We start from the raw sequence: 16937 nt of genomic DNA, 5'->3' as shown, positions 1-16937 counted from the left end.
TAATTAAACAGGTAGCCAAATGCATCGTCATCTTAATAGTGACGCGAATGTGTGATATTATATATCTTAAGAGTATAAGTCACATACAGTAGCCTAATGTTCTATCGTCATCTATTTAGTGACGCAGATATAAATTGTCAAAATATAATAAGTCTTGCTTGATAGCAAAACTTATGTCTCTTATTAAAGGCAAATGAAATGATATCTATGCATATTAAAGAAGAAAGAATTATAAAGCCATATAAATAAACATATTTTAATATGAAAAATATGAATCTAAAAACTACACAAGTCTTTTTTGGTAGCCAAATGAATCGTCATCTACTTAGTGACGCATATAATAAAATGTCAAATTAAAAGAGTCTTACTACAAGTCTTTTTTGGTAGCCAAATGAATCGTCATTTACTTAGTGACGCATATAATAAAATGTCAAATTAAAAGAGTCTTACTACAAGTCCCTTTATTAAAGGCGGCAAATTAAACGGTATATATATTTATTTTAAATATATATATACAATTTGAAAAAAAAACTAAAACGAAAAATTGCATACATATTAAAAAGACTTTTAATATGAAAAATACGAGCCTAAAAACTACAAGTCACTTATGGTAGCCAAATGCATCGTCATCTTAATAGTGACGCGAATGTGAAAACAAATGCCGAGTGCTGAAGTTCCAGGTAAGAGCTTAGATATTATATATCTTAGGACTATAAGTCACATACAGTAGCCAAATGAATCGTCATCTATTTAGTGACGCAGATATAAATTGTCAAAATATAATAAGTCTTGCTTGATAGCAAAACTAATGTCTCTTATTAAAGGCAAATGAAATGATATCTATGCATATTAAATAAGAAGAAAGAATTATTAATACAAGTCATTTTTGGTAGCCAAATGAATCGTCATCTTACTTAGTGACGCATATAAACAAATCTCAAATTAAAAGAGTCTTATTTATATTATAAATATATACAAATATACAAAAAAAAATGTTCCATATGAAAAATTTGAGTCTAAAAACTACAAGTCCCTTATGGTTGCCAAATGGAATCGTCATCTACTTAGTGACGCTGATAAAAAATTGTCAAAGTAACAAGATTTACTAAAAGTTTCGAATTAATAAATGAAATGAATATGAAATGAAATGAAATGAAATGGAATGGAATGGAATGGAATGAAATGAAATGAAATGAAATTTAATATATTTAATATTAAAAAAATATATCTATATTCATTTGGGTAAATTGAGAATATCCATACAATGGATTGCTTATAGTAAAGCAACAAAATATATGGGTATTTCTCAGAACATATAATATTAATATGATTTTGTGAATTCCTATAATAAATAACATTCATATATATGAAAATGTTATCATATATCAATATTATTGATATATTATATATGGAATGTATGGAAAATATAAAATATTCCTTCAATTTCCTCAAGCATATGGAGGAAATTCATATGAAGGCAGACTTTTAGTACTGTAAACACGCAGTTTAAAGACGGCGTGTCCAAAAACATATATAGGGTAGTGCCTGTTGGCTGGCAACCAAATATATGGGTATTTCTCAGAACATATAAAATTAATATTATATTGTGAATACCTATAATAAATAACATTCATATATATGAAAATGTTGTAATATATCAATATTATTGATATATTATATATGAAATGTATGGAAAATATAAAATATTCCTTCAATTTCCTCAAGTATATGGAGGAAATTCATATGAAGGGAGACTTTTAGTACTGTAAACATGCAGTTTAAAGACGGCGTGTCCAAAAACATATATAGGGTAGTGCCTGTTGGCTGGCAACCAAATATATGGGTATTTCTCAGAACATATAAAATTAATATTATATTGTGAATACCTATAATAAATAACATTCATATATATGAAAATGTTGTAATATATCAATATTATTGATATATTATATATGAAATGTATGGAAAATATAAAATATTCCTTCAATTTCCTCAAGTATATGGAGGAAATTCATATGAAGGGAGACTTTTAGTACTGTAAACATGCAGTTTAAAGACGGCGTGTCCAAAAACATATATAGGGTAGTGCCTGTTGGCTGGCAACCAAATATATGGGTATTTCTCAGAACATATATAATTAATATTATATTGTGAATACCTATAATAAATAACATTCATATATATGAAAATGTTGTAATAAATCAATATTATTGATATAATATATATGAAATGTATGGAAAATGTGAAACATATCGATATTGATCAATATTAGTTGAGATATCCCATATGTTGGGTGGCAAATAGAATTGAAAATACCCGATTTCAAGACAACGTGTCGAAAAACACATATAGGATGGTCAGTGGTTGTCCATCTATAGTTGAACAAAATTTATGATATCCATATAATTTTGTCAATTTAATAGCAAAATTAAATATTTTCCGTATGTTTTGTATCTTGATTCTTGCGAATACGAGACTTGGCTTGATACGGTTAATATTAAGTGTCATCACTTTTTAGATAATAATGTTGAAAACGAAAGCCAAGGTTGTATATATTATTATATGGCAACAATTGTTTTCCGACCTTTATCGTTAATCTAATTCAGGCTAATGTTATTATTAGTGCTGTTGTTATATATATTATATATATATTATAAATGTTTCATATGCGCTCGGTTTTATGTGATATATTACCAGAGAGTTATATGGAAATGATAGATTTTAAATTTATCATAAAAATACAAATGATTTAACTCAATATTTATATTGGTTAATCAAAAATAATTGGTACATGTGTGAAATATATATGTATGGCGAAATAAAATGATATTTTAAAATGAAATATGTAAATATGAATTATATTATAGAATTATATATGAAAAAATTCTAGTTACTGTGGGCAAACGTGGCGTGTAACAAATATAAAGAATTTTAAAACGATTATGAAGCTAAACAAAGATAGCCATATTCGTATCAAGATTATTTTCCTCCCTCCTAAATGCAATTTAAAGAAAAATACTCTATAATAAATTTTGTATTACTAATTTCTATTTTAAAAAAATATGAAAGTAATATGAATTAAAAACATTATTCTGGTTGATCCTGCCAGTAGTTATATGCTTGTCTCAAAGATTAAGCCATGCATGTCTAAGTACACACGAATTAAAAGTGAAACCGCAAAAGGCTCATTATATCAGTTATGGTTCCTTAGATCGTTAACAGTTACTTGGATAACTGTGGTAATTCTAGAGCTAATACATGCAATTAAAACATGAACCTTATGGGACATGTGCTTTTATTAGGCTAAAACCAAGCGATCGCAAGATCGTTATACTGGTTGAACTCTAGATAACATGCAGATCGTATGGTCTTGTACCGACGACAGATCTTTCAAATGTCTGCCCTATCAACTTTTGATGGTAGTATCTAGGACTACCATGGTTGCAACGGGTAACGGGGAATCAGGGTTCGATTCCGGAGAGGGAGCCTGAGAAACGGCTACCACATCTAAGGAAGGCAGCAGGCGCGTAAATTACCCACTCCCAGCTCGGGGAGGTAGTGACGAAAAATAACAATACAGGACTCATATCCGAGGCCCTGTAATTGGAATGAGTACACTTTAAATCCTTTAACAAGGACCAATTGGAGGGCAAGTCTGGTGCCAGCAGCCGCGGTAATTCCAGCTCCAATAGCGTATATTAAAGTTGTTGCGGTTAAAACGTTCGTAGTTGAACTTGTGCTTCATACGGGTAGTACAACTTACAATTGTGGTTAGTACTATACCTTTATGTATGTAAGCGTATTACCGGTGGAGTTCTTATATATGTTTAAATACTTGTATTTTTTCATATGTTCCTCCTATTTAAAAACCTGCATTAGTGCTCTTAAACGAGTGTTATTGTGGGCCGGTACAATTACTTTGAACAAATTAGAGTGCTTAAAGCAGGCTTCAAATGCCTGAATATTCTGTGCATGGGATAATGAAATAAGACCTCTGTTCTGCTTTCATTGGTTTTCAGATCAAGAGGTAATGATTAATAGAAGCAGTTTGGGGGCATTAGTATTACGACGCGAGAGGTGAAATTCTTGGACCGTCGTAAGACTAACTTAAGCGAAAGCATTTGCCAAAGATGTTTTCATTAATCAAGAACGAAAGTTAGAGGTTCGAAGGCGATCAGATACCGCCCTAGTTCTAACCATAAACGATGCCAGCTAGCAATTGGGTGTAGCTACTTTTATGGCTCTCTCAGTCGCTTCCCGGGAAACCAAAGCTTTTGGGCTCCGGGGGAAGTATGGTTGCAAAGCTGAAACTTAAAGGAATTGACGGAAGGGCACCACCAGGAGTGGAGCCTGCGGCTTAATTTGACTCAACACGGGAAAACTTACCAGGTCCGAACATAAGTGTGTAAGACAGATTGATAGCTCTTTCTCGAATCTATGGGTGGTGGTGCATGGCCGTTCTTAGTTCGTGGAGTGATTTGTCTGGTTAATTCCGATAACGAACGAGACTCAAATATATTAAATAGATATCTTCAGGATTATGGTGTTGAAGCTTATATAGCCTTCATTCATGGTGGCAGTAAAATGTTTATTGTGTTTGAATGTGTTTATATAAGTGGAGCCGTACCTGTTGGTTTGTCCCATTATAAGGACACTAGCTTCTTAAATGGACAAATTGCGTCTAGCAATAATGAGATTGAGCAATAACAGGTCTGTGATGCCCTTAGATGTCCTGGGCTGCACGCGCTACAATGAAAGTATCAACGTGTATTTCCTAGACCGAGAGGTCCGGGTAAACCGCTGAACCACTTTCATGCTTGGGATTGTGAACTGAAACTGTTCACATGAACTTGGAATTCCCAGTAAGTGTGAGTCATTAACTCGCATTGATTACGTCCCTGCCCTTTGTACACACCGCCCGTCGCTACTACCGATTGAATTATTTAGTGAGGTCTCCGGACGTGATCACTGTGACGCCTTGCGTGTTACGGTTGTTTCGCAAAAGTTGACCGAACTTGATTATTTAGAGGAAGTAAAAGTCGTAACAAGGTTTCCGTAGGTGAACCTGCGGAAGGATCATTATTGTATAATATCTTTACCGTTAACACAAAATTTTGTATTATTTAATAATACAAAAAAAAATAAATTTGCCAAAAAATATATTATATTATATAATCTATATATATATATATATATAAATATGTCAAAAAATATATCAAAAATATCTTATCTAATTTAAAGCGTTTTAATGAAAGAAAAGTATAGTCCTATGGACTTAAATAGCTCGAGCAAATGGTGTCCAATGCCGAGTAATTATTATGAGATATCAATTACGAGTCGTGGGCGGAGGCTCTGATGTCCATAAAATAAAAATCGACCTGGCCAATCGATTAGAGATACAGATAGATAGAAGATATATATACGATATGTTAAATATATAATATATAATAGAATATAATATAATTACTTTGTGTGTATATGGACCATAATATACACGCGTTGCGCATATGTATTGTTCATCTAAGTTATGGGCATACATTGGTTAATGCAACAACCTAAAATATATAATGTTGTACCCGGTTAATAATCAGGTTAATGTTTTATATAAAATGCAATATATATCAAACTTAAATAGAAATAAAATGAAAAATGAAAATTGGTATTATATTGTTTATATGAAACTAAGACATTTCGCAACATTTATTTTAGGTATAAAAATACATTTATTGAAGGAATTGATATATGCCAGTAAAATGGTGTATTTTTAATTTCTTTCAATAAAAACACAATTGACGAAATTAAAAAAACAAATATTATAAAACTCTAAGCGGTGGATCACTCGGCTCATGGGTCGATGAAGAACGCAGCAAACTGTGCGTCATCGTGTGAACTGCAGGACACATGAACATCGACATTTTGAACGCATATCGCAGTCCATGCTGTTATGTACTTTAATTAATTTTATAGTGCTGCTTGGACTACATATGGTTGAGGGTTGTAAGACTATGCTAATTAAGTTGTTTATAAAATTTTTAAATAAAATTTATAAGCACATGGTATATTATTGGATAATTATTTATTATTCATAATATTAAAAAATATATGAAAAACATTAACTCACAATGGATGTGATAAACGAAGAAAAATATTTTCGTTTTCAATCAAATGATACTGAGAAATGTCTAGCATAAAAAATGTTGAAATATTTTTCATCTAGAATTGTCTCTTATTAATGATTAGAAATTCGAAAGCTATTGGAAATGTTATTGCTCTTCGTTGGTTCTTTATAATTATCGAATTTATAAAATGTTTTCTCATTATATTTAAAGAATTAATTAATAAAAAGTTATATACAACCTCAACTCATATGGGACTACCCCCTGAATTTAAGCATATTAATTAGGGGAGGAAAAGAAACTAACAAGGATTTTCTTAGTAGCGGCGAGCGAAAAGAAATCAGTTCAGCACTAAGTCACTTTGTCTATATGGCAAATGTGAGATGCAGTGTATGGAGCGTCAATATTCTAGTATGAGAAATTAACGATTTAAGTCCTTCTTAAATGAGGCCATTTACCCATAGAGGGTGCCAGGCCCGTATAACGTTAATGATTACTAGATGATGTTTCCAAAGAGTCGTGTTGCTTGATAGTGCAGCACTAAGTGGGTGGTAAACTCCATCTAAAACTAAATATAACCATGAGACCGATAGTAAACAAGTACCGTGAGGGAAAGTTGAAAAGAACTCTGAATAGAGAGTTAAACAGTACGTGAAACTGCTTAGAGGTTAAGCCCGATGAACCTGAATATCCATTATGGAAAATTCATCATTAAAATTGTAATATTTAAACAATATTATGATAATAGTGTGCATTTTTTCCATATAAGGACATTGTAATCTATTAACATACAAAATTTATCATAAAATATGGCTTATAGTTTAATCCAATTAAAATGCTTGCGTTTTAACACAGATTAAATGTCATTAATTTGATAAAGTGTTGATAGATTTATATGAATACAGTGCGTTAATTTTTCGGAATTATATAATGGCATAATTATCATTGATTTTTGTGTTTATTATAAGCACTTGTATGATTAACAATGCGAAAGATTCAGGATACCTTCGGGACCCGTCTTGAAACACGGACCAAGGAGTCTAACATATGTGCAAGTTATTGGGATATAAACCTAATAGCGTAATTAACTTGACTAATAATGGGATTAGTTTTTAACTATTTATAGCTAATTAACACAATCCCGGGGCGTTCTATATAGTTATGTATAATGATATTTATATTATTTATGCCTCTAACTGGAACGTACCTTGAGCATATATGCTGTGACCCGAAAGATGGTGAACTATACTTGATCAGGTTGAAGTCAGGGGAAACCCTGATGGAAGACCGAAACAGTTCTGACGTGCAAATCGATTGTCAGAATTGAGTATAGGGGCGAAAGACCAATCGAACCATCTAGTAGCTGGTTCCTTCCGAAGTTTCCCTCAGGATAGCTGGTGCATTTTAATGTTATATAAAATAATCTTATCTGGTAAAGCGAATGATTAGAGGCCTTAGGGTCGAAACGATCTTAACCTATTCTCAAACTTTAAATGGGTAAGAACCTTAACTTTCTTGATATGAAGTTTAAGGTTATGATATAATGTGCCCAGTGGGCCACTTTTGGTAAGCAGAACTGGCGCTGTGGGATGAACCAAACGTAATGTTACGGTGCCCAAATTAACAACTCATGCAGATACCATGAAAGGCGTTGGTTGCTTAAAACAGCAGGACGGTGATCATGGAAGTCGAAATCCGCTAAGGAGTGTGTAACAACTCACCTGCCGAAGCAACTAGCCCTTAAAATGGATGGCGCTTAAGTTGTATACCTATACATTACCGCTAAAGTAGATGATTTATATTACTTGTAATATAAATTTTGAAACTTTAGTGAGTAGGAAGGTACAATGGTATGCGTAGAAGTGTTTGGCGTAAGCCTGCATGGAGCTGCCATTGGTACAGATCTTGGTGGTAGTAGCAAATAATCGAATGAGACCTTGGAGGACTGAAGTGGAGAAGGGTTTCGTGTGAACAGTGGTTGATCACGAGTTAGTCGGTCCTAAGTTCAAGGCGAAAGCCGAAAATTTTCAAGTAAAACAAAAAGCAAACTATTAAGAAACACAAATAATAATAAAAGGCAAAAATAATATACTTGAATAATTTTGAACGAAAGGGAATACGGTTCCAATTCCGTAACCTGTTGAGTATCCGTTTGTTATTAAATATGGGCCTCGTGCTCATCCTGGCAACAGGAACGACCATAAAGAAGCCGTCGAGAGATATCGGAAGAGTTTTCTTTTCTGTTTTATAGCCGTACTACCATGGAAGTCTTTCGCAGAGAGATATGGTAGATGGGCTAGAAGAGCATGACATATACTGTTGTGTCGATATTTTCTCCTCGGACCTTGAAAATTTATGGTGGGGACACGCAAACTTCTCAACAGGCCGTACCAATATCCGCAGCTGGTCTCCAAGGTGAAGAGTCTCTAGTCGATAGAATAATGTAGGTAAGGGAAGTCGGCAAATTAGATCCGTAACTTCGGGATAAGGATTGGCTCTGAAGATTGAGATAGTCGGGCTTGATTGGGAAACAATAACATGGTTTATGTGCTCGTTCTGGGTAAATAGAGTTTCTTTCATTTATGGAAGTTACTTGTTCCCCGGATAGTTTAGTTACGTAGCCAATTGTGGAACTTTCTTGCTAAAATTTTTAAGAATACTAATTGGGTCAAACCAATTAGTTCTTATTAATTATAACGATTATCAATTAACAATCAATTCAGAACTGGCACGGACTTGGGGAATCCGACTGTCTAATTAAAACAAAGCATTGTGATGGCCCTAGCGGGTGTTGACACAATGTGATTTCTGCCCAGTGCTCTGAATGTCAAAGTGAAGAAATTCAAGTAAGCGCGGGTCAACGGCGGGAGTAACTATGACTCTCTTAAGGTAGCCAAATGCCTCGTCATCTAATTAGTGACGCGCATGAATGGATTAACGAGATTCCTACTGTCCCTATCTACTCACAGTCGGTCTTGGAAAGTTTCGGTGAGCGGACGTGTTTTTCGTGCGCTCCGGTTTAATTTTTGATATTGGCTAAAGTACGCGGAATTTATTCCTAAAAAGTGAATTTCCTGAAAGGGTTTCACCTGGATAGTGCTTGGTGTGTTTTTCGCGATTGTGCGCTTAGTATTTTCGCGGAAAATCGTGTTTTTCGTTTGGAAATTTTCCATTGCGCCACGTGCTTTTGAGGAAAAAGTGAGCGCGTTGCTCTCTGAGAGAGAGCAGTGCTGCCCAGAGTCAGCTGGTAAGCAGCTGATTAGCGGGAGTGTGTCCCGGCTACGCTTGGAGTTGCCACCTCGTGACGGGTGTGTGTATCCGGTTTTGGTGAGTAGCTTTTTCTCGAACCTCAATCGGAAAGTAGCTCCGCTAGATGGCGTCGTCTATCCCGAAAGGGGGCGCCAGCATGAGCTACTCGGAGAGCGAACTGTCGGCCAGCAGCCGATCGAGTAGCGCGACGAGGGATGCTGGAAGAGGTCGCCGTCGAGGCAAGAGGGGCAAGGGCACGCCGCGGGATGCCTCGCAGGCTAAGGTTGCTGCAGGTCATGGAGCAACTGGTTGCCCGGAGCCCATGCTGGAGGAGACGCTCTCCTCATTGGAGGCTCAAGGAGCCACTGAAGCCACTGGAGCCATAGGAGAAGCTGCGAAACCTGCCGCGAAGCCCGTTGCGAAGCCCGTCGCGAAGACCGTAGCGAAGCCTGCCGCGCCAACCGCCGCGAAGGCTGATGAGGATGTTGCAGCTGGAAGTGCCGCGAAGAACGCCGCCATTTTGGCCAAGGCCAGTTTGGCGTCTGCTGTCCTGCAAGCTCGCGTCGTTTCGGCAACGACGGCCGCCCAAGCGACCGAAGTGCCGAAGTCGAGCGCTACGAGCGTAGTTGCCGCCGGCCACGCTGCCGTCTTATATGAGCTCTCCACAGCCCAGAAGATGGCAAGGCGTGGCATGCTCCTGATGAGCGGCGAACAATCCAGCTGGATGTCCGAGGCGCTAAGTCGCTATGACGAGCTGGTTGTAGCGTTGATGTTACGCTGTGGAGCCCTGGAGACCCGCCTGGCTATGCCGCCACCGGCTGCCCCCCGGCTGCATCGTATGCAGCCACCGCTGCTCTGGGCGCACACCCTGTCGCTGCCCCAGTCGCCCCCGTTGCTGCCCCACGACTAGCGAAGATTCGCGAAACGTGGTCGGCGGTAGTGGCCTGCGACGACCCGGCGCTATCGGGAAGGCAAATTGCGGAGAAGGTCCGCAAGGAAGTCGCTCCAGCCCTTGGAGTAAGGGTGCATGAGGTGCGAGAACTTAAGCGGGGCGGCGCGATAATTCGCACGCCATCGCAGGTGGAGCTCACCAAAGTGGTGGCCTCCACTAAGTTCGCCGAGGTGGGACTAAAAGTGGCGAAGAACCCCGCGGAGAAAGCGAGGGTTACGGTGTTCGACGTGGATACGTCCGTAGGACCGGAGGAGTTCATGCTGGAGCTGAAGGAGAAGAACTTCGAGGACCTACCCATGAAGGAGTTCCAAAAGGCGGTGCACTTGGCGACAAAGCCCTGGTCTGCAGCTGACGGTGCCACAGTCAACGTGGCATTGGAGGTGAACGACGAGGCACTGGCTGTACTTGATGTAGGCAGAGTCTACATCAAGTGGTTCTCTTACCGTTGCCGATCGCTGGTCCGCACCTATGCTTGCCATAGGTGTGTTGGATTTGACCACAAGGTGCAGAACTGCCGATTTAAGGAGAATGTCTGCCGTCAGTGCGGAACGAGCGGCCACACCGCAGCGAAGTGCACCAAACCGGTGGACTGCCGGAATTGCCGGCATAAAGGGCTGCCCTCGGGGCATTACATGCTCTCGGGTGCATGCCCGATATACGGCGCGGTGCTAGCGAGGGTGCAGGCTAGACATTAATATGTTTAGCCTCATCCAAGCGAATTGTGGACGACGCCGTGAAGCGGTCCCCGATCTTTCAGTACGGATGAGAGAATCGGGGCACCTCTTTGCACTGATCCAGGAGCCCTACGTGGACCACAGAGGAGAAATCGTCGGATTTCCTGCGGACATGCGTATCTTCAAGGACACCAACAGCAAGGCAGCCATCGCTGTCGACGACCCAGATGCCATCTGCATGCCGATTGCACACCTGACAACGACGCTCGGAGTATGCGTGAGAGTCACTGGAAGATATGGCACAATCTTCTTGTCCTCCGTATACTGCCGTTTTGGAGCGGACATCAATCCCTACATCGGATACCTGGATGCGGTTCTGCTGCTGGCCAGCAGAAACCCAACTATCCTCGGCCTGGATGCGAACGCAGTATCTCCTATGTGGTTCAGCAAAATCCCAGATAACACTGGGACTAGCGAGAATCGCAGAAGGGGTCAGCTGCTAGCAGAGTGGGTTCTTGGGAATCGAGCCGGAGTGCTCAACGTTGCCAGCCAGGAGTACACGTTCGACAATTACACGGAGCCCAGGCGCCAGAGTGATATCGACGTGACCTTCGTAAATGATGCAGCCTGTTCATGGGCTACTTACGACTGGAGAGTGCTCCCGTGGGAAGTGAGTGATCACAACATTATCAATGTTGCAATCACACCCGACCCGAGCGGTGCAATTGAGAACTTAGTTCTTGTACCGCAGTGGAAACTCTCCAGGGCAAATTGGCGAAGATTCGGAGTAGGAATCAGGAGTGCAATCGAGGGGATACAGGACTTGGAATCGCCGTTGGACGACCGGATTTCTGCCCTACGCACTATTGTACAGGAAGTGTGCGATGGAGTGTTAGGACGCAGAAGACCGCGAGCTAGGGGAAAAGTAATATGGTGGACACCTGAACTGAGTACCAAACGCCAAGAGGTCAGGAGACTGAGGCGCAGGCTACAGGAAGCGCGCCGGAGTGGCACCGGTGACGCTAGGCAACTTGCTGCTGAACTGAGGCTTGCCTCAGGACAGTACAAGAAGCTCATCCTGGCGGTCAAGGAGAAAAACTGGCGAGACTTCGTGGGACAAAACAAAGATGACCCATGGGGGCACGTATACCGTATCTGCCGAGGTCGCAAGAAGACAACCGAGATTGGGTGCCTTCGTTCGGGTGGTGAGCTTGTCGTAACATGGCACGACAGCGCAAGTGTGCTTCTTCGCAACTTTTTCCCAGTTGCGGAGATGATAGCACCTATCGCCATCCCGGACGTTGCCCCACCGGCCCTCGAAGCATTCGAGGTTGATGCATGCGTCGCCAGGCTGAAGAGCAGACGCTCTCCCGGCATGGACGGCATCACGGGCGGGATTGTCAAAGAGGTATGGCGTGCTATCCCTCAGTACCTAACGGAGCTGTACTCTCGCTGCCTTTCGGAAGGACACTTTCCTACCGAGTGGAAGCATCCGAGAGTGATACCATTGGTGAAAGCGCCTGATAAAGACAGGAGTGATCCTGCTTCTTATCGAGGCATATGCCTTTTACCAGTGTTCGGAAAGGTGCTCGAGGGAATCATGGTGAATCGGGTAAAGGACGTATTACCGGATAGATGCAGATGGCAATTTGGGTTTACCCCTGGACGCTGCGTGGAGGACGCCTGGAGACACGTAACGAGTACAGTTGCTGCCAGTACGGCGAAACATGTTCTCGGAATCTTCGTGGACTTTAAAGGTGCCTTTGACCATGTGGAATGGAGCGCAGTGCTCGATCGACTCGTCGGCGTTGGCTGTCGAGAAATTCGCTTGTGGAACAGCTTTTTCTCCGGTCGACGTGCAAGTATCGTCAGCAAATACGAAGTAGCCACAGTCCCTGTCACACGGGGCTGCCCGCAAGGGTCTATCAGTGGTCCATTCATATGGAACCTGCTGATGGATGTGCTGCTTCAGCGCTTGGAGACACATTGTGGCCTAAGTGCATATGCGGACGACTTACTTCTCCTTGTTGAAGGGAGGAGTCGTGAGGACATCGAGCGGAAGGGAACGGAGCTAATGGAGATCGTCGAAGCCTGGGGAACCGAGGTTGGAGTGAGTGTGTCGACCAGCAAGACGGCAATCATGTTGCTCAAGGGCAAACTAGACCCGAGGCGACCCCCTACGGTACGGCTAGCTGGAGCTAGCCTGCCGTACGTACGGGAATATCGGTACCTTGGTATCACAATTGGCGAACGGTTGAGTTTCCTTCCTCACATTGAGGTTTTGCGAGACCGACTGGCGGGTGTCACGGCAGCACTGGCACGCGTTCTGCGGGTGGACTGGGGACTCAGCCCCCGCGCGAAACGTGTCATCTACGCCGGCTTAATGACACCTTGCATGCTATTTGGTGCCTCGGTTTGGTACAACAAGGTGTGTCGAGGCAGAGCCCGAGACCGTCTTATATCGTGCCAAAGGTTAATCCTTTTAGGATGCCTACCGGTATGCCGCACAGTGTCCACAGTGGCACTGCAGGTGCTTGCTGGTGCTCCTCCAATGGATTTGGATGCACACCGTAGTGCAATTAAATTCAAGCTCAGGAAGGGAGTTCCCTTGAGTGACAGCGACTGGCTTTCCGGACAGGACCTTTCGGAACTGGACTGGAACAGCAAAAAGGCGTTGTTAGACGAACGTCTGCTAAATGAGTGGCAGCTCAGATGGGATGGTGCGATACACGGCCGTGTGACGCACAAATTCTTCCCAGAGGCAGCGTTCGTTTACAATAGGAAAGACTTTGGTTTTACCCTAAGAGCCGGATTTTTGCTGACAGGACATGGTTCGCTGAATGCATTTCTGCTGGGGAGAAGTCTCAGCAACACACCAGCATGCTCATGCGGTGCGGAGCTGGAAGACTGGCTGCACATTTTATGTGTTTGCCCCCTTTACGCGGACTTGCGTCACTTGGAGGCCCTAGGCGTCGTACAGGAACAAGGCAGCTGGAACGTGACGGGAATAGTCGAGACCCCTGAAAGGATGCGTCTCCTAGGAACGTTCGCTCAAGGAGTCTTCGAGAGGCGGAGGAGGGATCCATCGAGGGAGTAACTCAGAGGACCGAGGACAGGACATGGCGGCACAATAACTTCGCGGATGAGGAGAATCTCAGGTGAAGGGGCTTTGAGCCATATGCTGTGTGGTTAGCGGCGAAGAATACTGCCACAGCTTGTCATTGCTTGTCGTAGGAGGCGACTAAAATGGCACATGGGCACCCTATCCGGGCTTGTCGGAGCCAAAGGGGGAGGGCCTACCGAGCCCTTAATTTCGGTACCACGGGTTGGGCAGTTTTCCAAGGCTGCCCATTGAGGTCGGCCCCCTTGTGGGAGTATCGTGGTGGCTGTGGTTGACACCCATATCGCGGGTAGAACTCTCGGGTTCGACGTGGAGTTGCGTTATACAACTCGGGTGCTGTGACCCATAGAGCAGCAGAGATTTTAGATAGATCTCGCCCCTCAGCAAGGGGGAGTGTTTGCCCGGCAAGCAAGCACTCGAATTGACACCGGGGTAGTTGCTATGTACATAGCTATAGCTTCTAGACCGGGGCGTTGGTCTGGCGCTTAATCTAGACACATGCACTATATGCTCACTTGCGGGTGTGTTATGTACTCACTTGTGGGTGCATGATGTATCAACTTGTGGGTATATTAGAGTGCCGTGGTTGTAATCCCTTCAGTGTGGAACACGCCACGTAAAATAAGTTTCAGAGAGATCTGTTTTACACCTGTCCCTATCTACTATCTAGCGAAACCACAGCCAAGGGAACGGGCTTGGAATAATTAGCGGGGAAAGAAGACCCTTTTGAGCTTGACTCTAATCTGGCAGTGTAAGGAGACATAAGAGGTGTAGAATAAGTGGGAGATATTAGACCTCGGTTTGGTATCGCCAATGAAATACCACTACTCTTATTGTTTCCTTACTTACTTGATTAAATGGAACGTGTATCATTTCCTAGCCATTATACGGATATATTTATTATATCTTATGGTATTGGGTTTTGATGCAAGCTTCTTGATCAAAGTATCACGAGTTTGTTATATAATCGCAAACAAATTCTTTAATAAAAGGAGTGCATTTATGTATTTTTGATTTGAAAATTTGGTATAACTCCAATTACTCAGGTATGATCCAATTCAAGGACATTGCCAGGTAGGGAGTTTGACTGGGGCGGTACATCTCTCAAATAATAACGGAGGTGTCCCAAGGCCAGCTCAGTGCGGACAGAAACCACACATAGAGCAAAAGGGCAAATGCTGACTTGATCTCGGTGTTCAGTACACACAGGGACAGCAAAAGCTCGGCCTATCGATCCTTTTGGTTTAAAGAGTTTTTAACAAGAGGTGTCAGAAAAGTTACCATAGGGATAACTGGCTTGTGGCGGCCAAGCGTTCATAGCGACGTCGCTTTTTGATCCTTCGATGTCGGCTCTTCCTATCATTGTGAAGCAAAATTCACCAAGCGTTGGATTGTTCACCCATGCAAGGGAACGTGAGCTGGGTTTAGACCGTCGTGAGACAGGTTAGTTTTACCCTACTAATGACAAAACGTTGTTGCGACAGCATTCCTGCGTAGTACGAGAGGAACCGCAGGTACGGACCAATGGCACAATACTTGTTCGAGCGAACAGTGGTATGACGCTACGTCCGTTGGATTATGCCTGAACGCCTCTAAGGTCGTATCCGTGCTGGACTGCAATGATAAATAAGGGGCAATTTGCATTGTATGGCTTTCTAAACCATTTAAAGTTTATAATTTATTTTATGAACGACAATGGATGTGATGCCAATGTAATTTGTAACATAGTAAATTGGGAGGATCTTCGATCACCTGATGCCGCGCTAGTTACATATAAAAACATTATTTAATACAATGACAAAGCCTAGAATCAATTGTAAACGACTTTTGTAACAGGCAAGGTGTTGTAAGTGGTTGAGCAGCTGCCATACTGCGATCCACTGAAGCTTATCCTTTGCTTGATGATTCGATAATAAATATATATATATATAATATATAACATAATCAATTTAAATTATCATCATATATGTTTGATAGTTTTTGTTGTTATATATTATTTATATATTTTATTAGGAGGAGGAGGTTAAATATGATATGGATTAGATATAACCTAATTAAACAGGTAGCCAAATGCATCGTCATCTTAATAGTGACGCGAATGTGTGATATTATATATCTTAAGAGTATAAGTCACATACAGTAGCCTAATGTTCTATCGTCATCTATTTAGTGACGCAGATATAAATTGTCAAAATATAATAAGTCTTGCTTGATAGCAAAACTTATGTCTCTTATTAAAGGCAAATGAAATGATATCTATGCATATTAAAGAAGAAAGAATTATAAAGCCATATAAATAAACATATTTTAATATGAAAAATATGAATCTAAAAACTACACAAGTCTTTTTTGGTAGCCAAATGAATCGTCATCTACTTAGTGACGCATATAATAAAATGTCAAATTAAAAGAGTCTTACTACAAGTCTTTTTTGGTAGCCAAATGAATCGTCATTTACTTAGTGACGCATATAATAAAATGTCAAATTAAAAGAGTCTTACTACAAGTCCCTTTATTAAAGGCGGCAAATTAAACGGTATATATATTTATTTTAAATATATATATACAATTTGAAAAAAAAACTAAAACGAAAAATTGCATACATATTAAAAAGACTTTTAATATGAAAAATACGAGCCTAAAAACTACAAGTCACTTATGGTAGCCAAATGCATCGTCATCTTAATAGTGACGCGAATGTGAAAACAAATGCCGAGTGCTGAAGTTCCAGGTAAGAGCTTAGATATTATATATCTTAGGACTATAAGTCACATACAGTAGCCAAATGAATCGTCATCTATTTAGTGACGCAGATATAAATTGTC

General features: G+C 41.0%; 2 non-coding genes and 1 pseudogene across 2 annotated transcripts; all 3 read left to right on the top strand.

Moving 5' to 3' along the window:
* Positions 1-3089: 3089 nt before the first annotated feature.
* Positions 3090-5082, top strand: LOC121467766. Its single transcript, XR_005977812.1, has one exon. It is a non-coding gene; the product is annotated as a small subunit ribosomal RNA (ribosomal RNA).
* Positions 5083-5819: 737 nt separating this feature from the next.
* On the top strand, positions 5820-5998 carry LOC121467759. Its single transcript, XR_005977805.1, has one exon. It is a non-coding gene; the product is annotated as a 5.8S ribosomal RNA (ribosomal RNA).
* A 355-nt stretch (positions 5999-6353) lies between these two features.
* LOC121467774 lies at positions 6354-16022 on the top strand (annotated as a pseudogene).
* Positions 16023-16937: the final 915 nt, after the last annotated feature.

The sequence above is a fragment of the Drosophila elegans genome, unplaced genomic scaffold (assembly GCF_018152505.1).
Source record: "Drosophila elegans isolate 14027-0461.03 unplaced genomic scaffold, ASM1815250v1 contig_719, whole genome shotgun sequence".
Taxonomy (NCBI): domain Eukaryota; kingdom Metazoa; phylum Arthropoda; class Insecta; order Diptera; family Drosophilidae; genus Drosophila; species Drosophila elegans.
This window is presented reverse-complemented; position numbering and strand designations above follow the sequence as displayed.